We start from the raw sequence: 27,064 nt of genomic DNA, 5'->3' as shown, positions 1-27,064 counted from the left end.
ATGGAGATCAGTGTGCTCCTCCTGCTTGCTCTCCTCTTGGGACTCTTGGTTCTCTTGGTCAGGGGCCGCCCCAAGGCCCAAGGGCACCTCCCGCCAGGACCCCGTCCTCCGCCCTTCTTGGGGAACCTTCTGCAGATGGACAGAAGAGCCCTACTCAAATCCTTCCTGAGGGTGAGATGCAGATGGCCTGGGTCTGAGGGTGGCTCCCTGTCTCCATACTTGGGGATCACTCACCAGAAGGAGGGAGGCATCCTCCCAGGCTCAGGGGTGGGATGTGTGAAGGTTGGTGAGTAAGGGTCATGGAGCTGAAGCATGGCGGATGGTGGTCAGACAGGTGTACTTGCCCAGTTGAAAGTGCATGGACACTGTCCCTGGAGCAGGCAGGTGGGCATGAAGAGGTCCTGGCTGTGAGACACAGGTGTAGAAATTCACCTTCCTCCGCCAACCTCTCTTGCCTTCCTGGGTGTCTGCTCACCACTGGGTGAGAGAGAAAAAGGGGCAGTAGCACCAATCAAGTATGTTTCTCCTCTGCCAACAAAAGACAGCAAAGACTGGCTCGTGGCAGTGCCAGGACAATGGGGAGATGGCAGGAGAGCAGGACAGAGACCGGATACAGAGTTCTTACGAATAATGAACATTAATGCACTATAATAGTAGTTGACATTGTGGAGTATTTACTAGGCTCTGTGTCACTGCTTTCCAGGCATAATTTCATGTTTGATGATCTATTTATTTATTAATAATGTAATCCACACCCATGAACCCACTACCCAATAAAAGATTTGGAACACTAACAGTAACTTCCAGCTGCCCTGTGATCCTCCGTCCAATCTCCCCCACCATGGCGACCACACTCCTGAGTCTAGTGCTTGTGATCCCTTTGCTTTGAATAGAGAGCATTTTACCACAGATGTGGAGGCCCCAAGTGCATATCTTGTTTTCATTGTCTTTAATGTATCACAAGGGTACCACGCTTTTGTGTAAACTCCTGGAAGTAGTGTCTTCACTCAGAAAGAGGTGGCTAGGGTTTATCTGTATTGTGTGGGAATTCGTTAGGTCTTATTTACAGCAAGAGGGCTGGGAGAGGTGCTGCCCTCATCTTAGAGGGATGGACAGGGAAGCTCAGCCTGGGGAGGGCACTTGTGCACAGTCACACAGCTGGGACTTCACAGAGGGGAAGCTAGGTCCAGCAAGAGATCTCTTCATCTCCAATGCCCTCGGAGACTGAAGCTGCCTAACAATTGGGGGATCACTAAATCCTTTGTGAATTAGATTGAAGCTGTGGGCTCTCTCCCCTACAAATATCCATACACATTTAACATAATATTTTGAGAGTTCCAGACCCCCTGATTCTCCTCAATAGACCCTCTAAGGAGTCCATGATCCTGCATTACTATGGCATCTTTGTGCAGAGACAAAGGGAGAGAGATCTTGAGAGGGAGGGAGGGAGAGGGCAGGGGCTAGTGAGTGTCATTGAAGGAAGTAAAAATTGTATTAAAAATTAAAAAGTTACTACCTTAGAGACAGGCACCTCCACGCCCTAAGGATTCCTGGTATAGGGGGGAACGTTTATCGATCCTGACTGACTCTATTCATGAAAGACCCACCCTAAACTGTTCGGGGAAGAATTGAGAACAAGAGAGTGCTCCAGAGGGATAAGTTTGGGAGGGTCGGGGTGGAGGGGGTCCAGATGGGGACGCGTGTGTGTAACCTGATAATCGCTTCGCGCCATAGCAATTCGCGCCATAAAATGTAACTGTTTAAATGTTTTAAATTAGCCAATCATGTAAGACCGTGCCAACCTTTTCCCACTTTGTGCTTCCAAACCCTATATAAGAATTTGCCCTTTAAGGTCCGGGGTCCACTCCTCTGTCTCCTGCGAGAGATACGTGTCGACCCGGAGCTCCGCTTAATAAACCTCTTGCGTTTGCATCAAGCTCGGTCTTCTGTGTCTGTGGGTCCGCGCCTTCCCGAGACTGGAGTTGGGGTTTCCTTTTTGGGATCCTACATCATGATGGGATGGGTTGAGGATGGTGGCTCTACTCCCCCTCCATTTCCACATATGCTTCCAAATCCATCCAGAATCAGATCAGATGTGGTTTTGTGTTCCAGATTCAACTCTTACTCATTACTCAATTTTTACTTTCGGCTTCCTCGTACGTAAAATGAGATGGTGACCACTAGAACGTATTCCTCCTAAGATTGTTGTGAGGATAAAATCTGATATTGCATAAAGCCTGGTGGATAGCAAGTTAAATGGCAGTACTTCGATCCACTCATTTATTTATTCACTCATACAATAATAATTTACTGGGCACCTTCTGTGTGCTGGGGAGTATTCTAGGCATTGATGATTGGCATTGGACAGGGATACAAAATAAACAAATAAGGAAATATTAGGTAGACAAGAACTATGATGAAAATAAAGCAGAGTGATATTTTAGAAAGTGGTGGGAGCTACTTTAGATTGAGTGGTGAGGGGAAGGTTCAGTCTTGCCTAGTTTCTGAACAGAGACCCTGAAAGATGCAGGTGGAAGGCATCAGAGAGAGGCAGGTGTCGATGCAAGAACTCTGAGACAGGGGGCAAGCTCAGCACATTTGGGGGACAACACAGAGGCTGGATCAGAGTGATCCAAGGGGCGAGTGGGAGGAGAAGACAAAAGGGTGATGGGGCAGCATTATATAGGGCCGTGTGGTCCACAGTAGAGACTTCAGGTCTTATTCTCAGGTCAGTGGGAGCATTGGAGGTTTTGGAGCAAGTTAGGGATATTAATTAATTTACATTTTAGTGGGATTACTCTGGCTTCGGAGTGGGGTGGGGTAGAGTGGGGTGGGGAAGGGTGAAATGATTGTAAGGGGGACAGGAATGAAAGTAGGAAGACCACTGAGGAGGCTTTGCAGAGATCAATGTAAGTTTTAAGTAAACTTAACCTTTTTATGATTTCAAGCCAACTTTTTGCTGAAGCTTAACATCACCCTACAAAGTGCACAAATCATAAGTGTGCAGCTCAGTGAATTTTCTCAAATGAACATACTCATGTAAATGACATACAGATAAGGAACAACATGGCCTGTCCCCAGAAATCCCCTTCATGTCCTCCTTCCAGTCACTACCCTCTTACTAACCTGACACCATCGGTTCGTGTTATCTGTTACTGAACATAATATCAATAGAATTATGACATATGGACTCTTTTGTGTCTAGATGCTTTCACTCAAAATTATGTCTGTGAATTGCATTCATGCTGTTAGGTGTAGCAGTGGTTTGTTCTTTTCCTTGCTGCATAGTATTCCAGGGCATGAATACACCATTACATTTTATTCTGTATCGATGGTGCTGAACATTTCATTAATAAGGCTTCTACGAGTCTCCTTCTTTATGGTTTTGGTGAATCCACATACACATGTATTTTGTTTGTGAGGAAGATTAGCCCTGAGCTAACATCCAATGCTAATGCACCTCTTTTTTGTGGAGGCAGATTGGCCCTAGGCTAACATCCGTGTCCATGTTCCTCTACTTTATATGAGAGGCTGCCACAGGGTGGCTTGACAAGCGGTGTGTCAGTGTGCACCTGAATCAGACCTGTGAACTCCCGGCCACCTAAGCAGAGTGCCGGCACTTAACCACTACGACGCAGGGCCAGCCCACACATACACTTTTTTGTTGGTCATTTTGCTGAGAGTGAAGTTGCTGAGTCACTGAGTAAACATGCATTCATGATTTCATGAATTCACTTCATGAATTTCAAGCATTCACTTCAAAATACAGCTGAGGAGTTTCCCAAGCTGCTGTACTGTTGGATGACTTTTCAAATTGCATAATCACCCCCCAGAGGGCTTCAATTTCCCTTCATGTTTACCAAGCAGGGTGTTCGGGGTGCTTCTCTGGGAAAATTGTCGGGAGGCAGACAGCAGGTTGAAGCTGGATCACAAAAAGGATGATTCTTTAGTTGCATTGCCAGGGAGATCTGGCTAGACTCAAGGGTACGGGCGAGGGTGATATTAGGAGTATTTAACACTCTGTACTGTGGAAGGCACCAATCACGCAGACCCTGGCTGGGTGATGGGTTAATCCTTCAGTTGCTGGGTCGTTGGGCGGAGGGTGTGGAGGCAGCACCTAATTATCAGTCTAATGTAAGTCTTTCAATGGTTTAACAACTAAGGTGGTCATAGATGTCCACAGTGACTAACAGAACACTGTGGGCGGGTATGCTCGGCAGCTCCAAGAGAAATATGGGGACGTCTTCACGGTGTACCTGGGGCCAAGGCCTGTGGTCATACTGTGTGGGAGAGAGACCATCCGGGAGGCCCTGGTGGACCAATCTGAGGCCTTCTCTGGCTGGGGGAAAATCGCTGTCATTGACCCAGTCGTCCAGGGATATGATAAGGGCCTCAGAAGCACTGAGTAGGGGGAGGATGGAGGATGGGGCTTGGGGAGGTGAGTATGGGAAGGAGGGATAAGGGGTCAAGAGGCACCCAGAGTCTTCTTCCAAATTCTACACCCCCAGGTGTGGTCTTTGCCAACGGGGAACATTGGAGGACCCTTCACTTATTCTCTCTGGCCACCATGAGGGACTTCGGGATGGGAAAGCGGAGTGTGGAAGAGCGGATTCAGGAGGAGGCTCAGTGTCTGTTGGAGGAGCTGCGGAATACCAAGGGTGAGCCCTGGGGGACGGGTAGGAAAGAAGGACAGTGAATCAGGAGAGAAGTGCAGTGCACAGCAACAGAAAGACGGAGGGGTAGACGTGGGCAGAGAAAGAGAGGTGGAGATAGAGAAAGACAGAGCCTGAGAGACCATCAGACTAGGGGGCAGGGGCAGAGAGAGGAGCATGGAGATGGACAGAGATGAGCAGAAGATGGTTACGGGGAGCCAGAAGTGATGTGGGGTATGTAGTGTCGAGAACAACACAAAGACATAGACTAAGAAATTAACACGCTATTTACTTGTGTTCAGGGAAACCAATGCATGGACTGATTGTATCTATCAAAGGGAAAAACAGGACTTACAGAAAAGAAAGCAGAGAGAGATAAGAGGTAAGTACAGACATTTTGAAAGTGATGAACTGAGTTTTCCTTTCTGTGGGTGAACTGCTGATGAGCTGGCAGTGAGCAAAGAGGGCAGACGGGTATTCTGCTCTCAGGCAGCTGAATGAGCCATCAAAGAAGGACTTCTGGTTGTTTTTGGATTCTCCTTAACCGGGTGTTTATGAGACACGAAGGTGACAGGGTCCTTTCTTAACCATTTGCACGACATAATTGTGGAGACTGGGAGGGAGAGGCAGAGGCAGAGACACAGGGAACAAGAGAGGAATAGAGACAGAGGGCTGAGAAGAAAGACAAGAAGAAACAGAGTGACACAGAGAGACAGAGAAGGAGACAGAGACAGAGATGGAGGGACCAAGAGAGACATTCAGAGATGAGAGAGTGAAAGAGGCTCGGAGACACAGAAAGAGAAAAGTCAGAGAGAAAGTGAGGCAGAGAAAATTAGAGAGACAGACAGACAGGCTCAGCAAAGAGTCTGCTGGGGAACAAGAGAAGATGGACAAGTGAGACCCAGAGAGAGAGGCTGCACCCACCTGACGTTCCTGGGCTCACAGCCCACCCTCCCTCCAACCGGCCAAGTCTGTCTACACAGACATCAACTAACAGAATGATTCCCAAAGACCAGAGCCTGACAGGTGGGGAGAAGAGATGAAGGGGGAGTGACAGATAAGGGACAGGGGGAGCAGAGGTTTTTTATCTGCGCATGTGATTGATGGAACACCTGCTCTGCACCACCCCTGCCCTGTGGGACTGAACACTCCCTGCTCCCAAAGTCAGAGCTGGGGCCTGAGCGGGGACCAACCACACAGCCCTGTAGCTGGGCGGCCTGGGTCTGAGTCCTGTTCCCACTGTTGAGTAACTGGGTAACCCTCGTCAAATGACATAACCTCTCTGTCTGCCCATCTATGAAATGAGGGTAGCAATAGAACTGCATGTTCGTCACAGGGTTGTGGTGAGAATTACATGAAATAACATGTGAAGTGCTTACAACAAGGACTGGCATAATATAGACTAGTGACTGTTAGCTGCTCCTGGTCCTATTTTCTCCATCATGACTGAGTGATGGAGAACAGTCACACAGAGCTGGGGCAGCAGCCAAATGCTCAGGCCTTTGAATCTGTGTCTGGTGACTTGTGCCTCCTCCCCCTAGGAGCCCTCCAGGATCCCACCATCTTCTTCCATGCCATCACTGCCAACATCATCTGCTCCGTTGTCTTTGGAAAACGCTTCTCCTACAGAGATCCTGAGTTTGGTGGCTCCTAGACTTGTTCTACCAGTCCTTTGTGCTCATCAGCTCCTTCTCCAGCCAGGTCAGGGAGAGGCTGACGTACGGTGGCGATGAGGGGGCATCCGGGGTAGGGGAAAGGAGTGACCTGCTTTGGGGGCCAGAAATGCTGCTTAGGGCTGGAAGAAGGGCAGAGACAACAGGGAGAGACAGGGACTGAGAACTGGAGGGAGGGACAGTCGGTGAGACAGGGACTGAGAGACTGAGAGAAAGAAAGAGGAGTGAAGGGGTGGCAGAAATAGAGAGACACTAAGGAGTAAGGGCTTGGAAGAGAGAGGAGAGAAGAGGGGAGGAAAAGAGAGAAAACAAGACAAAGAAGGGCAGAGACAAAGAGATCCTGAGAGAGAGAGAGTTGAAAAGAGTGTGTGTGTGTGTGTGTGTCTGTGTGTGTTGTGTGTGAGGGAGAGAGAGATTGAATCAGGCTTTCAGGCTCTCTACTCTTCTGTCCCTGCTTCCTCTGAATCTTTGCCTCTATCTTGGCAAAGCCCCTCACTTGAAGAAATTCAAAGATACATGAAAATAAGAAACTGCATTTCTTCATTTTCTCCATTCTCCTCCTGTCTATTTTTTAAAAATGTCTCCCAGATTACAAAGGAATATGCTCCTCTTTTAAAACGAAATAATGTTTCTCTTTGTCAACTAATCTGGAAATACACCTATTGTATATTAACTAAAAAAATTAAATGGCAGACAGTCTGCCTGCCTATTGTACTTCACAAGGGGTATGTCAGATTCACAGTAGGACTGTTACAAATTGGAATGGGGTCCAGGGTGAGAGTATGTGTGACAAGCCCAACAGGTGGTTTCAATTATCTCCTCCCTTTGAGGACTGTGGAGAGAGAAAAGCCTGCAGGGAGATCCACCAAAATGTTAACAGTAGTTATCTATAGAGCGAGGAATAAGAAGGAATTTTACATCAATACATTTCTGCATTTTGTGAAACTATTTGCAAGAAGTTAGGTATTCCATTTATCATCAGAAAAAATAATACAAATATGCTACAAAATAAATAGTCCTAAGTCGCCAGTAGGCTCATCTTGTGTAAACATCCTGTTATCAATGTCTGACACAGCAAGGGAGATGCAAGAGGTGGAAAGAGTCAGAGAGGGTTTTGAGCAAAACAGGTAAACTGGCTGAGATGGGTAGGAGAAGCCCAGAGAGGTGATGCGAATGGGAGACACACAGAGATAAGGAGAGGGGGAACAGAGACGGAGAGTGGGGCAGAGACCAACAAAAAGACAGGAGGATGAGAGAGGAAGATGCAGACAGAGAAAAATATGAAAGGAAAAGTTCCAAGAGGAGAGAAGTCAAGATGGCAGCGTAAGCAGAGTCTGAACTCACCTCCTGCCTCGGACACAGCCAATTTACAACTACTCGTGGAAAAATTACCCCTGAGCGAGAACTGAAGACTGGATAAGAGGAACTCCTGCAACAAAGGACAAGCCTAATTGAGGTGGAAGAGGCAGAAAATCCCTTCTGGAGAGGAAAAACGCCACCTTCCCAAGCCGCAGTGCTTCACGGTGGCCCAGGAGCAGCAAAAAGATACGTAATCCTCCCTGGAGGAGTGGGGCCCTGAGCCGGGAGGGCTCCCACTGTAGGCATTTTGTGGACCCAGCACAATCGAGAAGAGTGGCAAAATATCTGACTTTGCCTGCTACTAAAACATTGGGGAGTACCCCCAGAAAAGATGGTTCACAAAGAAATTAAAACTGGCTCTGAAAGGGCCCATGCACAAACTCACCGTTTCAGAAAGCAACCTAAAATCACCAGGAAGAAAGGTGCACAGTGCTTTGGGGAGAAGAGATTCACCTGATAGGCTCTGAGTGCATCGAGGTGAGAGGTGAGACCTCTCCAGGGACATTGGCGGCGGCCAATGTTGTGGCCTGGTGTGGGCGTGCTGACACAGACACCATTGGAGTTCTCCCTGGGGTCTGCTAGCCCAGGGTCCGCCCCACCCACTAGAGCACCAATTTAATCCAGCTTGGCCAGGGCCGGCAGCCTACTCTAGGGAATGGCACAACACAACAACAAGCCCTCAGGCAACTTGTGGGCCTGCAAAGATTGGTGACTAGATTCTCTGCAGCATGGAGACTGAGCCCACTTCAGTGGGGCAGGGCGCACACAAGGAGCCGAGGAGAGAGTCTGGGGTGGTGCTGGAGTGTATGGGACAAATGCCGTGGAGAGACTGAGTCCATTTCAGGAGGTCAGGGCACGCACATGGGGCAACACTCTGTTGACTGTGTGTGTGGACCTGTGGGCAGCAGGGCTTGTCAGCTGAAGAAGACTTGTGCTTCTCAAAGACCCATATAGGGGGTTTGCCACAACTTCCAAACCCTGAAAGAGTTGGGTGCTGCCATGCCTGGGGCCAGACCCACACAGCTGCAATCCTCAGAGAGCTGACAAGAGACCTAAAGGCTGGAGGCTTATAACAGTTGTAAGCCCATGAGCCTAACAACCTGCAATGATGGGGGCCTACTCACTTAAAAGAAATACTGCAACACAATGTGGTATTAGAACATGAAGCCATAAGTGCTGGGGCTCCCCACACCTGATAAAGAGACTGAAGGGCCCACAACAACTACAAGCAGCTGAGCATTACAACAGCTGGCCAGGAGCATAACTCAGCCTCCCTGGGTGCCTACAGGGAGAGCAAACATGGCACAACAGAAAGACACATGTAGCCCACATAGGGGTCACTCCTGGAACATTGAGAACTGAGGGAAGCACACTGCAGGACTCCTAAGGCATCACTTATATAAGGTCACGTATCCAAGAGCAGGAGACATAGCTGACCTACCTAATACCTAGACACAAGCACAGGGAAAGAGGCAAAATGAGGCAAAAGAATACATTCCAAGTCAGGGAACAGGACAAAACCCCAGAAAGGAACTAAGTGAAACAGAAATGAGCAACCTACCTGACAGAGTTCAAACAAAGAGTGTTAAGGATGCTCACTGATCTGGGGAGAAGAATAGATGAACTCAGTGAGAATATCAACAAACAAATGGAAGATATAAAAAAAGAACCAATTAGAAATGAAGAATATCACACTGGAAATGAAAAATTCACTAGAGGAACTCAAAAGCAGCGTAGAGGATACAGAAGAACAGATCTGCAAGCTGGACAAAAGACTAGAAGAAATAACCCAAGCTGAAGAGATAAAAGAAAAAAGAATAAAAAAGAGTGAGGACAGTCTAAGGAACCTCTGGGACAACATCAAGCACACAAACATCCGTGTTATAGGTTTCCCAGAAGGAGAAGAGCGAGACAAGGGGTCAGAGAATCTATTTGAAGAAATAATAGATGAAAACTTCCCTAACCTAAGGAAGGAAACAGACATCCAGGTACAGGAATCACAGACAGCCCCAAACAAGATAAACCCAAAGAGGCCCACACCAAGACACATCATAATCAAAATGTCCAGAATTAAAGAGAAAGAGAGAATCATGGAAGCTGCAAGAGAAAGACAAGTTACATACAAAGGAAACCCCATAAGGCTATCAGCTGACTTCTCAGAAGAAACCTTACAGGTTAGAAGAGAGTGGCATGATATATTTAAAGTGATAAAAGGAAAAAACTTACAGCCAAGAATACTCTACCCAGCAAGGTTATCATTCAAAATGGAAGGAGAGATAAAAAGTTTCCCAGACAAGCAAAAATTAAAGGAGTTTGTCACCAAGAAACCAGTACTACAAGAAATGTTAAAGGGGAAGATTTAAGGGGAAAAGAGAAGACCACAAAAAGGAAAAATTATCTATTTCCATGATAAGAGAGTAATGGATACAAATGCACAAAAAATGAGGTTAGATATGATATCAAAAACATAAAATGAGGGAGGAGGGGAGTTAAAGAGTAGAGCTTTCAGACAACGGTCAAACTAAAGAGACCATCAATTCTGTATAGGAGAAGAAAGGAGCAGAGAAGGACTACTGAAACACTGAGAAAAAAAAAGTTAAAAATGGAAGTAAGTCTATACTTATCAATAGCTACTTTAAACATCAATGACTAAATGCTCCAATTAAAAGGCATAGGGTGGTTGATTGGATGAAAAAACGGCATACAAGAGACACATTTCAGACCTAAAGACACTACAAACTGAAGGTGAAGGGATGGAAAAAGATACTCCACGCAAATGGCAATGAAAAGAAAGCTGGGGTAGCAATACTCATATCAGACAAAATAGACTTTAAAACAAATACTGTAAAAAGAGACAGAGAAGGGCATTACATAATGATCAAGGGAACAATCCAACAAGAGGATATAACACTTGTAAATATCTACGCACCCAATGTAGGAGCACCTAAATATATAAAGCAATAATTAACAGACGTAAAAACAGAAATAGACAGTAACACAGTAATAGTAGGGGTCTTTAATACTCTACTTACACCAAAGGATAGGTCATCCAAACAGAAGATCAATAAGGAAAGATTGGCCTTAAATGACACACTAGAACAGATGGACCTAGTAGATATATACAGAAAATTCCATCCAAAAACCGAAGAATACACGTTCTTTTCAAACGCACATGGAACATTCTCCAGGATTGATCACATATTAGACCACAAAACAAGTCTACATAAATTTAAGAAGACTGAAATAATACCAAGCATCTTTTCTGAACACAATGGTATGAAACTAGAAATCAACTATAGGAAGAAAATCAGAAAAGCCACAAATACGTGGAGATTAAACAAAATGCTACTGAAGAACAATTGGGTCGACAGAGAAATGAAAAAGTACCTGGAGACAAATGAAAATGAAAATACGACATGCCAGAATTTATGGGATACAGCAAAATTGGTTCTAAGAGAGAAGTTTATAGCAATGCAGGCCTACCTCAGAAAACAAGAAAAATCTCAGATAAACAATCTAACAAAGCACCTAAAGGAACTGGAAAAGGAAGAACAAGCAAAGCCCAAAATCAGTAGAAGAAGGGAATTAATAAAAATCAGAGCAGAAATAAATGAAATAGAGACTAAAAAAATTAATAAAATCAAGATCTGGTTCTTTGAAAAGGTAAAAAAAAATTGACAAACTTTTAGCTAGACTCACCAAGAAAAAAAGAGAGAAGGCTCAAATAAGTAAAATCAGAAATGAAAGAGAAGAAATTACAATTGACACCTCAGAAATACAAAAGATGATAAGAGAATACTGTGAAAAGCTATATGCCAACAAATTTGACAATCTGGAAGAAATGGATAAATTCTTAGAATCATACAACCTTCCAAAACTGGATCAAGAAGAAATAGAGAATTTGAATAGACCAATCACCAGTAAGGAGATCGAAACAGTAATCAAGGGAGAGGAGTCAAGATGGCGGCGTAAGCAGACTCGGAACTCACCTCCTCCCGTGGACACAGCCAATTTACAACTACTCGTGGAAAAATTACCCCTGAGACAGAACTGAAAACTGGATGAGAGGAACTCCTGCAACAACGAACAATCCTAACTGAGGTGGAAGAAGCAGAGACTCCCTTCTGGAGAGGAAAAACGCCGCCTTCACAAGCCGCCAGCTTCACGGCCGCCGGGAGCAGCTCACAGGTATGCACCCTCCCTGGAGGCACGGGGCCCTGAGCCGGGAGCGCCCCCGCTGTGGGCATATTGTGGACCCAGCACAATCGACACCAGCGGCATAATATCTGACTGTGCCTGCTCCTAAAACACTGGGGAGCACCCCCAGAAAACCCGGTTCACAAAGAAACTAAAACTGGCTCTTAAAGGGCCCGCGCACAAACTCACCCGTTTCAGGAAGCACCCTAAAATCACCAGAAAGAAAGGTGTACAGTGCTTTGGTGACAAGAGACTCACCTAATAGGCCCTGAGTGCATCTCGGTGAGGGGTGAGACCTCTCCAGGGACTGGGACATTGGCAGCGGCCATTGTTGTGCCTGGTGTGGGCGTGCTGACACAGACACCATTGGAGTTCTGCCTGAGGCCTGCTAGCCCAGGGTCTGCCCCACCCGCTAGAGCACCGATTTAATCCAGCTCAGCCAGGGCAGGCAGCCCACTCTAGAGACTGGCCCCACCCAACAACAAGCCCTCAGGCAATTTGTGGGCCTGCATAGATTGGTGACTGGATTCTCTGCAGCCTGGCAACTGAGCCGACTTGAGCAGGGCAGGGTGGGCACAAGGAGTGGGTGGAGAGTGTGGGGTGGTGGCAGAGTGAGTGGGGCTCCCGCCGTGGAGAGACTGGGTCCGCTTGGGGAGGTCGGGGCACTCACACGGGGCAGGACTGTGTTGACTGTGTGTGTGGACCTGTGGGCGGCAGGGCTTCTCAGCCGCAGAAGACTTGTACTTCTCAAAGACCCACATAGGAGGTTTGCTCCACCTTCCAAAACCTGAAACAATTGGGTGCTCCTGTGCCTGAGGCCAGCCCCACCCAGCTGCAATCCTCAGAGAGCTGACAAGAGACCTAATAGGCTAGAGGATTACAGCAATTGTAAGGCCCTGAGCCTAACAACCTGCAACAGTGGGGGCCTACTCACTTAAAAGAAATACTGCAACACAAATGTGGTATTAGAACTTGCAGCCAACTGTGCTGGGGATCACCACACCTGATAAAGAGACTGAAGGGCCCACAACAACTACAAGCAGCTGAGCATTACAACAGCTGGCCAGGAGCATAACTCAGCCTCCCTGGGCACCTACAGGGAGAGCAAACAGGCCACAACAGAAGGATACACGTAGCCCACATAGGGGTCACCCCTGGAACTTTGAGAACTGAGGGAAGCACACTGGAAGCCTCCTAAGCCATCAGTTACATAAAGTCACCTATCCAAGAGCAGGAGACGTAGCTGACTTACCCAATACGTAGACCCAAGCACAGGGAAAGAGGTAAAATGAAGAGGCAAAAGAATACATTCCAAGTAAGGGAACAGGACAAAACCCCAGAAAAGGAACTAAGTGAAACAGAAATGAGCAACCTACCCGACAGAGAGTTCAAACTAAGAGTGTTAAGGATGCTCACTGATCTGGGGAGAAGAATAGATGAACTCAGTGAGAATGTCAACAAAGAAATGGAAGATATAAAAAAGAACCAATCAGAAATGCAGAATACAATACTGGAAATGAAAAATTCATTAGAGGGACTCAAAAGCAGAGTAGAGGATACAGAAGAACGGATATGTGAGCTGGACGAAAGACTAGAAGAAATTACCCGAGGTGAACAGGTAAAAGAGAAAAGAATTAAAAAGAGTGAGGACAGTCTAAGGGACCTCTGGGACAACATCAAGCGCACTAACATCCGTGTTATAGGTGTCCCGGAAGGAGAAGAGCGAGACAAGGGGTCAGAGAATCTATTTCAAGAAATAATAGATGAAAACTTCCCTAACCTAAGGAAGGAAACAGACATCCAGGTACAGGAAGCACAGAGAGCCCCAAACAAGATAAACCCAACGAGGCCCAGACCAAGACACATCATAATCAAAATGTCCAGAATTAAAGATAAAGAGAGAATCCTAAAAGCCGCAAGAGAATGTCAAGTTACTTACAAAGGAAACCCCATAAGGCTATCAGCTGACTTCTCTGCAGAAACCTTACAGGCTAGAAGAGAGTGGCACGATATATTTAAAGTGCTAAAAGGAAAAAACTTACAGCCAAGAATACTCTACCCAGCAAGGTTATCATTCAAAATGGAAGGAGAGATCAAAATTTTCCCAGATAAGCAAAAATTAAAGGAGTTTGTCACCAAGAAACCAGTGCTACAAGAAATGTTAAAGGGACTGATTTAAGGGGAAAAGAAAAGACCACAAATAGGAAAAATTATCTATTTCCATTATTAGAACGTAATGGATACAAATGCACAACAAAGAGGTTAGATATGATATCAAAAACATGAGGGAGGAGGGGAGTTAAAGAGTACAGCTTTCAGACAGAGGTCAAACTAAAGTGACCATCAATTCTGTATAGAAGAAGAAAGGAACAGAGAAGGACTACTAAAACACTGAGAAAAAAAAAAAGTAAAAATGGCAGTAAGTACATACTTATCAATAGCTACTTTAAACGTCAATGGACTAAATGCTCCAATTAAAAGGCATAGGGTGGCTGACTGGATAAAAAAACAAGACCCATATATATGCTGCATACAAGAGACACACTTCAGACCTAAAGACACTCACAAACTGAAAGTGAAGGGATGGAAAAAGATACTCCACGCAAATGGCAATGAAAAGAAAGCTGGGGTAGCAGTACTCATATCAGACAAAATAGACTTTAAAACAAAAACTGTAAAAAGAGACAGAGAAGGGCATTACATAATGATCAAGGGAACAATCCAACAAGAGGATATAACACTTGTAAATATCTACGCACCCAATGTAGGTGCACCTAAATATATAAAGCAATTATTAACAGACATAAAAACAGAAATAGACAGTAACACAATAATAGTAGGGGACTTTAACACTCCACTTACACCAACGGATAGATCATCCAAACAGAAGATCAATAAGGAAACATTGGCCTTAAACGACACACTAGAACAGATGGACCTAGTAGATATATACAGAGCATTCCAACCAAAAACCGAAGAATACACGTTCTTTTCAAAGGCACATGGAACATTCTCCAGGATTGATCACATATTAGGCCACAAAACAAGTCTCCATAAATTTAAGAAGATTGAAATAATACCAAGCATATTTTCTGACCACAACAGTATAAAACTAGAAATCAACTATAGGAAGAAAATCAGAAAAGCCACAAATATGTGGAGATTAAACAAAATGCTACTGAACAACGACTGGGTTAACGAAGAAATCAAAGAAGAAATCAAAAAATACCTGGAGACAAATGAAAATGAAAATACGACATGCCAGAATTTATGGGATACAGCAAAAGCAGTTCTAAGAGGGAAGTTTATAGCGATACAGGCCTATCTCAACAAACAAGAAAAATCTCAAATAAACAATCTAACAATGCACCTGAAGGAACTGGAAAAAGAAGAACAAACAAAGCCCAAAATCAGTAGAAGAAGGGAAATCATAAAAATCAGAGCAGAAATAAATGAAATAGAGACCAAAAAAACAATAGAAAAAATTAATAAAACCAAGAGCTGGTTCTTTGAAAAGATCAACAAAATTGACAAACCTTTAGCTAGACTCACCAAGAAAAAAAGAGAGAAGGCACAAATAAGTAAAATCAGAAATGAAAGAGGAGAGGTTACAACAGGCACCTCAGAATAGAAAAGATTATAAGAGAATACTATGAAAAGCTATATGCCAACCAATTCAACAATCTGTAAGAAATGGATAAATTCTTAGAATCATACAACCTTCCAAAACTGGATCAAGAAGAAGTAGAGAATTTGAATAGACCAATCACCAGTAAGGAGATCGAAACAGTAATCACAAACCTCCCCAAAAATAAAAGTCCAGGACCAGATGGCTTCCCTGGTGAATTCTACCAAACATTCAAAGAAGACTTAATACCTATCCTTCTCAAACTCTTCCAAAAAATTGAGGAGGGGGGGAAGCTCCCTAACTCCTTCTACGAAGCTGACATTACCCTAATACCAAAACCAGACAAGGACAACACAAAAAAAGAAAATTACAGGCCAATATCACTGATGAACATTGATGCAAAAATCCTCAATAAAATACTAGCAAATCGCATACAACAATACGTTAAAAAGATTATACACCATGATCAAGTGGGATTTATTCCAGGGATGCAGGGATGGTTTAACATTCGCAAATCAATCAACGTAATACACCACATTAATAAAATGAAGAATAAAAATCACATGATCATCTCAATAGATGCAGAGAAAGCATTTGACAAGATACAGCATCTATTTATGATAAAAACTCTGAATAAAATGGGTATAGAAGGAAAGTACCTCAACATAATAAAGACCATATATGACAAACCCACAGCTAATATCATCCTCAATGGTGAAAAACTGAAAGCCATCCCTCTAAGAACAGGAACCAGACAAGGATGCCCACTCTCACCACTCCTATTTAACATAGTACTGGAAGTCCTAGCCAGAGCAATCAGGCAAGAGAAAGAAATAAAAGGGATCCAAATTGGAAAGGAAGAAGTGAAACTCTCACTATTTGCAGATGACATGATTTTATATATAGAAAACCCTAAAGAATCCACCAGAAAACTTTTAGAAGTAATAAACGAGTATGGTAAAGTTGCAGGATACAAAATCAACATACAAAAATCAGTTGCATTTCTGTACACTAACAACGAAGTAGCAGAAAGAGAAATTAAGAATACCATCCCATTTACAATTGCAACAAAAAGAATAAAATACCTAGGAAGAAACTTAACCAAAGAGGTGAAAGATCTGTACACCGAAAACTATAAAACATTTCTGAAAGAAATTGAAGAAGACACAAAGAAATGGAAAGATATTCCGTGCACTTGGATTGGAAGAATTAATATAGTTAAGATGTCCATACTTCCTAAAGCCATCTATAGATTCAATGCAATCCCTATCAAAGTTCCAACAACATTTTTCAAAGAAATAGAACAAAGAATCCTAAAATTTATATGGAACAACAAAAGACCTCGAATAGCTAAAGGAATCCTAAGAAAAAAGAACAAAGCTGGAGGTATCACACTCCCTGATTTCAAAATATACTACAAAGCTGTAGTAACCAAAACAGCATGGTACTGGCACAAAAACAGACACACAGATCAATGGAATAGAATGGAAAGCCCAGAAATAAACCCACACATCTATGGACAGCTAATCTTTGACAAAGGAGCCAAGCACATACAATGGGGAAAAGAAAGTCTCTTCAACAAATGGTGTTGGGAAAACTGGATAGCCATATGCAAAAAAATGAAAGTAGACCCTTACCTTACACCATACACCAAAATTAACTCCAAATGGATTAAAGACTTGAATGTAAGACCTGAAACTGTGAAACTTGTAGAAGAAAACATAGGCAGTACGCTCTTCGACATCAGTCTTAGCAATATCTTCTCAAACACCACGTCTGACCGGGCAAGAGAAACAATAGAAAAAATAAACAAATGGGACTACATCAAACTAAAAAGCTTCTGCACAGCAAAGGAAACCATCAACAAAACGAAAAGACAACCTAACAATTGGGAGAAGATATTTGCAAACCATACTTCTGATAAGGGCTTAATCTCCAAAATATATAAAGAACTCATGCATCTTACCAACAAAAAAACTACCAACCCAATTAAAAAAGGGGCAAAAGACCTGAACAGACATTTCTCCAAAGAAGATATACAGATGGCCAACTGACACATGAAAAGATGTTCAAAATCATTAACTATCAGGGAAATGCAAATCAAAACTACAATGAGATATCACCTGATGCCCATCAGAATGGCTATAATTAACAAGACAGGAAACAACATGTGTTGGAGAGGATGTGGAGAGAAGGGAACTCTCATACACTGCTGGTGGGAGTGCAAACTGGTGCAGCCACTATGGAAAACAGTATGGAGATTCCTCAAAAAATCAAGGATAGAACTACCATATGATCCAGCCATCCCACTGCTGGGCATTTACCCAAAGAACTTGAAAACACCAATTTGTAAAGGTACATGCACCCATGTGTTCATTGCAGCATTATTCACAATAGCCAAGACTTGGAAGCAACCTAAGTGCCCATCAAGGGACGAATGGATAAAGAAGCTGTGGTATATGTACACAATGGAATACTACTCAGCCATAAGAAACGATGAAATCAAGCCATTTGTGACATCATGGATGAACATTGAGGGTATAATGCAAAGTGAAATAAGTCAGAGGGAGAAGGTCAAATACCGTATGATTTCCTTCATTAAGTAGTAGATAATAACAACAATAAACAAAGACATAGGGACAGAGATTGGATTGGTGGTTACCAGAGGGGAAGGGAGGAGGGAGGAGGGTGAAAGGGATAATTTGGTACATGTGTGTGGTGATGGGTTGTAATTAGTATTTTGGTGGTGAACATGATGTAATCTATGCAGAAATAGAAGTACAATGATGTACACCTGAAATTTTTACAATGTTATAAACCAATGTTACTGCAATAAACAAAAAATTAAAAAAAAAAAAAAAGAAACAGTAATCAAAAACCTCCCCAAAAACAAAAGTCCAGAACCAGACAGCTTCCATGGTGAATTCTACCAAACATTAAAAGAAGACTTAATATCTATCCTTCTCAAACTCTTCCAAAATATTGAAGAGGGGAGGAAGCTCCCTAACTCATTCTATGAAGCTGACATTACCCTGATACCAAAACCAAACAAGGACAACACAAAAAAAGAAAATTACAGGCCAATATCACTGATGAACATCGATGCAAAAATCCTCAACAAAATACTAACAAATCACATACAACAATACATTAAAAAGATTATACACCATGCTCAAGTGGGATTTATTCCGGGAATGCAGGGATGGTTCAACATTCGCAAATCAATCAATGTAATACACCACATTAATAAAATGAAGAATAAAAATCACAGGATCATTTCAACAGATGCAGAGAAAGCATTTCACAAGACACAGCATCCATTTATGATAAAAACTCTGAATAAAATGGGTATAGAAGGAAAGTACCTCAACATAATAAAGACCATATATGACAAACCCACAGCTAATATCATCCTCAATGGTGAAAAACTGAAAGCTATCCCTCTAAGAACAGGAACCAGACAAGGATGCCCACTGTCACCACTCCTATTTAACATAGTATTGGAAGTCCTAGCCAGAGCAATCAGGCAAGAAAAAGAAATAAAAGGGATCCAAATTGGAAAGGAAGAAGTGAAACTCTCACTATTTGCAGATGACATGATTTTGTACGTAGAAAACCCTACAGAATCCACCAGAAAACTTTTAGAAGTAATAAACAAATACGGTAAATTTTCAGGATAAAAAATCAACATACAAAAATCAGTTGCATTTCTATACACTAGCAATGAAGTAGCAGAAAGAGAAATTAAGAATACCATCCCGTTTAGAATTGCAACAAAAAAAATAAAATACCTAAGAATAAACTTAACCACAGAGGTAAAAGATCTGTACACTGAAAACTATAAAACATTGCTAAAAGAAATTGGAGAGACAAAGAAATGGAAAGATATTCCGTGCTCTTGCATTGGAACAATTAACATAGTTAAGATGTCCATAATTTCTAAAGCAATCCATAGATTCAATGCAATCCGTATCAAAGTTCCAACAACATTTTTCACAGAAATAGAAGAATCCTAAAATTTATATGGACCAACAAAAGACCCCGAATAGGTAAAGGAATCCTGAGAAAAAAGAACAAAGCTGGAGGTACCACACTCCCTGATTTCAAAATATACTACAAAGCTACAGTAACCAAAACAGCATGGTACTGGCACAAAAACAGACACACAGATCAATGGAATAGAATGGAAAGCCCAGAAATAAACCCACACATCTATCGACAGCTAATCTTCAACAAAGGAGCCAAGAACATACAATGGAGAAAAGAAAGTCTCTTCAACAAATGGTGTTGGGAAAACTGGACAGCCACATGCAAAAAAATGAAAGTAGACCATTGCCTTACACCATACACAAAAATTAACTCAAATTGTATTAAAGACTTGAATGTAAGACCTGAACCTATGAAGCTTCTAGAAGAAAACTTAGGCAGTACGCTCTTCAACATCGGTCTTAGCAACATATTTTCAAGCACCATGTCTGACCAGGCAAGAGAAACAATAGAAAAAATAAACAAATGGGACTACATCAAACTAAAAAGCTTCTGCACAGCAAAGGAAACCATCAACAAAACGAAAAGACAACCTAACAATTGGGAGAAGATATTTGCAAACCATACATCTGATAAGGGGATAAACTCCAAAATATATAAAGAACTCATGCATCTCAACAACAAAAAAAACTACCAACCCAATTAAAAAAGGGGCAAAAGACCTGAACAGACATTTCTCCAAGAAAGATATACACATGGCCAACAGGCACATGAAAAGACATTTAGCATCATTAATTATCAGGGAAATGCAAATCAGAACTGCAATGAGATATCACCTCACGCCCGTCAGAATGGCTATAATTAACAAGACAGGAAACAACAAGTGTTAGAGAGGCTGTGGAGAGAAGGGAACTCTCATACACTGCTGGTGGGAGTGCAAACTGGTGCAGCCACTGTGGAAAACAGTGTGGAGATTCCTCAAAATATTAAGGAGAGAACTACCATATGATCCAGCTATTCCACTGCTGGGTATTTATCCAAAGAACTTGAAAACACCAATGCATAAAGATGCATGAACCCCTGTGTTCATTGCAGCGTTATTCACAATAGCCAAGACTTGGAAGCAACCTAAGTGCCCATCAAGGGTCGAATGGATAAAGAAGATGTGGTATATATACACAATGGAATACTACTCAGCCAATGATGAAATCCAGCCATTTGTGACAACATGGATGGACATTGAAGGTATTACGCAAAGTGAAATAAGTCAGAGGGAGAAGGTCAAATACCGTATGATTTCCTTCATTAAGTAGTAGATAATAACAACAACACACAAACACACAGAGGCAGAGATGGGATTGGTGGTTACTAGAGGGGAAAGGGGGAGGGTGGAGGGCGAAAGGGATAATTCGGCACATGTGTCTGGTGATGGGTTGTAATTAGTATTTGGGTGGTGAATATGATGTAATCTATGCAGAAATAGAAGTGTAATGATGTACACCTGAAATTTATACAATGTTATAAACCAATGTTACTGCAATAAACAAAAAATTTTTTAAAAAAGAAGAGAAAAGACAAGTTCCAAGGAGACATAGAATCAATTAGTGAGGGACTCAGATACAGAGAGAGAGAGAGAGGGAGGATTTCCCTCAGAGGTATTAGGGTCCAGCAGAGCTGCCACTCCTTGTGACTGGCTCTCTCAGCCCCAGGAGGACCTCACATCCCCTTCTCTACCTCCTGCCTCAGGTGTTTGAGCTCTTCCCTGACTTCCTGAAGCACTTTCCTGGCACACACATGCAAATCTACAAAAACCTGCAGGAAATCAACACCTTCATTGCCCACAGTGTGGAGAAGCACCATGAAACCCTGGACCCCAACAGTCCCCAGGACCTCATTGATACCTACCTGCTCAACATGGACAAAGTGGGGTTTGGGAGAGGGTAGTTGGAAGGGAGGGGAGGGAGGAAAAATGGGGGAGTGAGAAGAAGGGAGAGAAAACTGGCAGAGTGTGGGGAAGTGGGTGAGGGAAGAACAGAGGATGAGGAGTGGAGACTAGAAAAAGGGAGGGGAGATGTGGGAGGGAACGGAGGGGGACATGAAAGGAAGGAGAAAGTAGGGAGGAGAGAAGAGAGAGGGAGAGATTCTGTAAATACAGGACAAGGGACAAAAATACAGCAACAGGTGAAAAGACCCACAGAGGCAGAAAGAGGCTGGGAGAGGAAGAGAGACAAACACATCAAAGAGACGGAGACAGAGATTGAAGCAGAGCCAGACAGAGTGAAGAGAGACTGAGAGAGACAGAGATATATGGTTGGACCGACAGAGGATAGAGGAAAGTAAAATGAGCCAGACGGTATGAGAGACCCAGAAACAGGTGGAGGGCACCCCAAGAAAGGTGTGTGGGGTGAGGCTCCAGCATCCTGTGATATGAGCCCTATCCCTTGGACCCAGGAGAAGTCTGACCCCAACAGCGAGTTCCACCAGCAGAACCTCATCATCAATGTGCTCTCGCTCTTCTTCGCTGGCACTGAGACCACCAGCACCACTCTCTGCTATGCATTCCTGCTCATGCTCAAATACCCCACATCACAGGTGGGCGGGTTGGGGACAGCCAATCAAGGGAGATCTGACCCCTCTTGGAATGCAGAGTGAGGCTACGGTTCCTTCCTGAATGAGAGAGGGCACTTTCCCCTCTTATACCTGGATCACTGCAGGTTTTGAAGGAGCCCCCAACTAGGATAGCCCTGTTGGTTGATGGATAAACGAATATGGCTATCTGTTCTCCCACTGTTTTCTCTGATCAATTAAAAATCAACTCATCCATGCAACCTTCCATCCATCCATCCATCCACCCACCCATCCATCCATCCATTCATTAGTCTGTCCTTTTATTCATTAATTAACCTGTATCCTCAGATTCTTTTGTCGATAATTTATCCAAAAACATATACTTACATCGTTTATTTGGATTAATTGATTCCTCTGTTGATCCTTTGAAGCAGTGATTTACTGAATGAACTATTTGTCATTGATTCATTGGCCCATTCCTTCGTTCATGCATCCATTTGTGCTTCTATGAGCTAGGTCTCATTCCTTAATCCTTCCAGCATTCGGTCTTTCAAGTCATACTTCATCCATCTATTCCTTCATTTATCCATGTAATAATTCAGTCATTTATTCATCCTTGATTTATTCATCTGTCATTCAATCCATCCATCTATTTATTCCTTTATTTACTAATTCCCTCACTAATTTATTCATTCAATTATTCCTCGATAAATCTGGCCATTCATCCATTCATGTGATTTATTTGTCCATGAAACATTTGTTAATTAAGGATTCATTAATTCATCTATTGATTGATAAGTAAATATTTCCCATCCATACATTCATTAACGTTCTTCTATTCATCAATCCTTCCACTCATGAATTGATCCATAGGTTGGCTGATTGCTGTATTCATTTATTTATCCACTTGTCCATGGGTTAATCTATTTGTCTATGTCACTGTTACATTCCTGAGCACCTAGCACAGTGCCTCATCTATCATACATATACAAGAAATATTAGTTCATTTTTCTACTCGGAGAATTTTGACAGGTTCATAGCCTAGAGTTGCTAATCTGAAATTCAATGCAAAATGTGACACCTGTGGGTATATGTGTGTCTGTGGTTACCTGTGCTGTGGGCAAAGAATCCATAACATTCACTAGATTTCAACAAGTGAGAATTCTTGTTGCTTCTTCCCTCCTCCCCCACTCTAAGCTGCTTGCTCTCAGGGATGTCAATAACCTAATAACTTAACCCTTTACCACAGGTGTTTCCTGGCTCACTGGCCCATAGAGCAGAGTCCCTGCTGAAATACCTCTTTGAAACGAGGTTCACTGGTCCCTCTCTTCTGTGCAGAGAGAGTCCACAAGGAGATTGATCAGGTGGTTGGCTCACATTGCCCTCCAGGCTTGATGACAGAGCCAAAATGCCATACACTGATGCAGTCATTCACAAGATTCAGAGATTCTTGGACCTCATCCCCCTTGGCGTGCCCCATGTGGTCACCAAAGACACTTACTTCTGAGGGTACATCATCCCCAAGGTGAGGCCGCCTGGGATCCAGCATACCTCCAGAGTGAGCATCCTGGGTTCTTGTCAAATCCAAACTTGACCTACTGTTGGTGTTATCACTACGATCCTCTTGTTTTGTTTTTAGGGGTGGAGTGGGGAAGGGGATAGCAATGTCTTTGATCTTACAAACCTCCCTCAGGGCACTGAAGTATATCCCATCCTGAGCTCTGCTCTCCATGACCCACGTTACTTTGAAAAACCAGACCCCTTCAACCTTGACCACTTTCTGGATGCCAGTGGGGCACTGAAGGAGAATGATGCATTTATACCCTTCTCCACAGGTGAGCTGGACCCACACTCCCTTTCCTAGACACCAGAGTGCAGCTGCCATCCACTCCTTGGGACAATCAAAGAGAGGTCTTTGTTTATTGAGCAATGAATATATACCAGTTGCTTTACCTGCATTAACGCACGCCATCTTGATTACAACCCTACAGGGGGCTGGAGAAGTGAGATCATGTCCCAAAGGCACATCTTGGTAAGCTTGACCCTGGGAAATTATTTTAACATCTCCACATCTTCATGTGTAAAATTTCTGTTGAGCATTGCTCTGAGCTCAATGCTCTGTTTGGCTGAAGATAATACATTTGACAAGTCACATAGAGACACAGTCCCTGCCCCAGGAAACTTGCTGTCCAGCAGGGGAGATGGGCATTCATTGTATGGTCACAACATAATAGCTAACGTAATGAATTAATGTTTGAATGTGCTTATAGTGGCTTAACAAAAAGTAAGTGCTCATAGGGGCAATTAGTATTATAATTAGTCATAATTGTGATAAGTGCTCTGAAGGGGGCTCTGGGAGCAGAAAATAGAAAGTATTGACAACTCTTGGTAGATTGGTGTGGAAAAGTTTACCTGAAGAACCAGCTTCTAAGCAAAGACTTCATGTTTGTGCATCAACCAGCCACTGGGGAGTGTTTCAGGCAGAGGGAACAGCAAGGGAAAAACCTAAAGGTGGAGACAGTGTGAGCATTGAGAAACTAGAAGAACACAGGCAGCCTGGGGTGTGGATTACAGAAGGGGAGAAGGGTGAGGAGCTCAACTGGAAGGCCTTGAATGTTGGGGGCAATTTAGATTTATCCTGCTGGCACGGGGAAGCCAGGGAGTGTCTTGACATGCTCTGATGTGTCTCTATCCCAGTTCTCCACTCTTTGGCCCCATCCAGAGAAAACCTCTAGTCCCAGAGTCCTCTTCCTTTAGTAGAAAGGAAGGCCCAGAGAAACTAAGCTTTAGTCTTGAGACCCATCAGTGACTTCATTGACCCAGGGCCTGGGCTCTTCCCTGTGCAATGGCCTCCTCCCTCACTTCATCTTAAGTGAGATTTGAGGGCCATGTGGTGGGGTGAGAGTCAATTATCCATTCAATAGTCCTGTGCTATGTTTAGAGAGAGATGGAGAGGTGAGGAAGTATCAACAGAGACAGACAGATAAGGATAGAGTGAGTGAGAAACAGAGAGAGACAGAGAGGGAGAGAGAGACAGGGGAGACAGTGGTGGAAAGAGACACAGAGTGGACATGAGACAATAGAGGGAGGAGCAGAGAGAGAGAGAAGGAGAAGAAGGAGGGAGGAGGAGGAGAGAGAAGGAGGGACAGGGGCAAGAAGAGGAAGGGAAACAGAAGAGAGAGAGAAAAAAGAGAGTGACGTAAGCAGAGAAGAAGAAACAGTAAAGGAGAGAAAAGGGATCTGTAGAGGGAGATGAGAAATGAGAGAGAGTGAGTTGCAGACAGAATCAGAATACACAGAGACAAGGAGGTAAACAAGACGGAAGAAAGCAGAAAAAGAAGAGACACAGAGAAACAGTGCCTGACAGGAGGCACAGACAGAGAAAAAGACCGGCGGAGACTGCCACGGGCAGAAGGAAAGACAAGCCAAGCCAAAAACGTGTTAGAGCCACAGGAATACCAAAGCATGTCCAATGAAGAGTCCCAGCGATGGGGAGGATGGGGTGGGAGGGAGATAACAGGTCGTCAGGCTGTTCTGGAAAGAGCTAGGTCCCAGAACCAGTTACAGGAGAAGAAGCAGCCTGGAGCCCCGCCCTGAGTATTTCCAAGCTCACATCTCCTAACTTCTGGAAGTTCCAGAAAGATGTGGACCCTTCCCCAAATAGCTCCACATGGGCACAATGTCGATCAACTTGAAAGGTCTAGCAAATCCCTGGAAATCCATCCTTGACATGACCTTCCATGGTTGTCAGCTTGCAGGTGATGATCCACGGACGTTAAGGAGGAGGCTCTCAGTGTCTCTGCCTGAGTTTTCAGCTCCCTTTTTCCTCATTTCTCTCCAAGCCCATGGTTTATAACCTACTGGGGGGAGGGGGTCCTCACACATCTGAGAATCTGATGGAAGCCATACAGTCCCATGGCAAGTTTGCATCACTCTCATTCACAATTTTACGTACAATCTGGGAATTTTTCAGAACTCTTGAAGTGTGTGGCTCTCAGGCTGAGACAAAAAGGCATCCCAGAGATACATACTCACACACAGTGCCAGAGACACACCCCACACACACTCAGAAACAAATACAAAGCACTAACTACATTTATAGGATCCTAAATAGGGGCCGGAATAGAATTCAAAGAATTTTTATAGATATTATTGGTTTACCCTCACAATAGCTCTATGAGATAGCTAGCATTCTCCCCATGTTAGAAACGAAGGACGTTAAAAATGTTATGTCAGAAATAGGCACACACCTACATGTGGAGGCAGACACGCACACACACACACACACGCACCTAACCAGGAGTGTGGCCTTAGATTCTGTGGGGCCACTGAACCCTTTGGAAATCTAACAGAAGCTACAAACTCTCTCCTGGAAAAATATGCAAGGCACACTCAGCAAAGATTCGCACCTGGATTCACAGGGTTTGGGAACCCCCTAAAAATCCATCCTGGACTGCAGGTTAAAGGCCAACCTCATGCCAATCTGTTGCAATGGAGACAGCTGTCTGGGCTTTGGGATATGACAGGGCAAAGAATGTGCAGCTACCCCGTGCCCCCATTGATCATCATCTGTGCCCACAGGAAAGCGCATTTGTCTTGGCGAAGGCATCACTCATATGGAATTATTCGTCATCTTCACCACCATCCTCCAGAACTTCTCCGTGGCCCCTGAGGACATCGACCTCACACCCTGGGAGAGTGGTGTGGGCAAACTGCCCCCAGTGTACCAGATCAGCTTCCTGACCCACCGAGGATGCTGAGGAAGGGGGTCTAAGGATTCCAGGGTCATGAAGTATCCCCATCTCTGCAGAGAATGGCCTCTGATTCTCTCCATGTCTTCCCACCTCAGAGAGACCCACCGCAAGCTCGTATCCTTCCCCTCCTCAATTGCCGCCTCTGTGGGAAAGTCATTTCTTCGGTCTCACCTCCTCTGTCATGCCAAAGCTCTTCTAAAGACTCAAGGAGTTGTTTTCCTTTCCTCTATTAATAGAACTCCAGAA

General features: G+C 43.8%; 1 pseudogene; it reads left to right on the top strand.

Annotated features, from left to right (window-relative positions):
• On the top strand, nucleotides 1-27,064 carry LOC101392919 (cytochrome P450 2B11-like; annotated as a pseudogene).

The sequence above is a fragment of the Ceratotherium simum genome, chromosome 33, assembly GCF_057802395.1.
Source record: "Ceratotherium simum simum isolate JZ-2026a chromosome 33, ASM5780239v1, whole genome shotgun sequence".
NCBI classification, from domain to species: Eukaryota; Metazoa; Chordata; class Mammalia; order Perissodactyla; family Rhinocerotidae; genus Ceratotherium; species Ceratotherium simum.
Note: the sequence above shows the minus strand (reverse complement) of the source record. Positions and strands in the feature narration are given on the sequence as shown.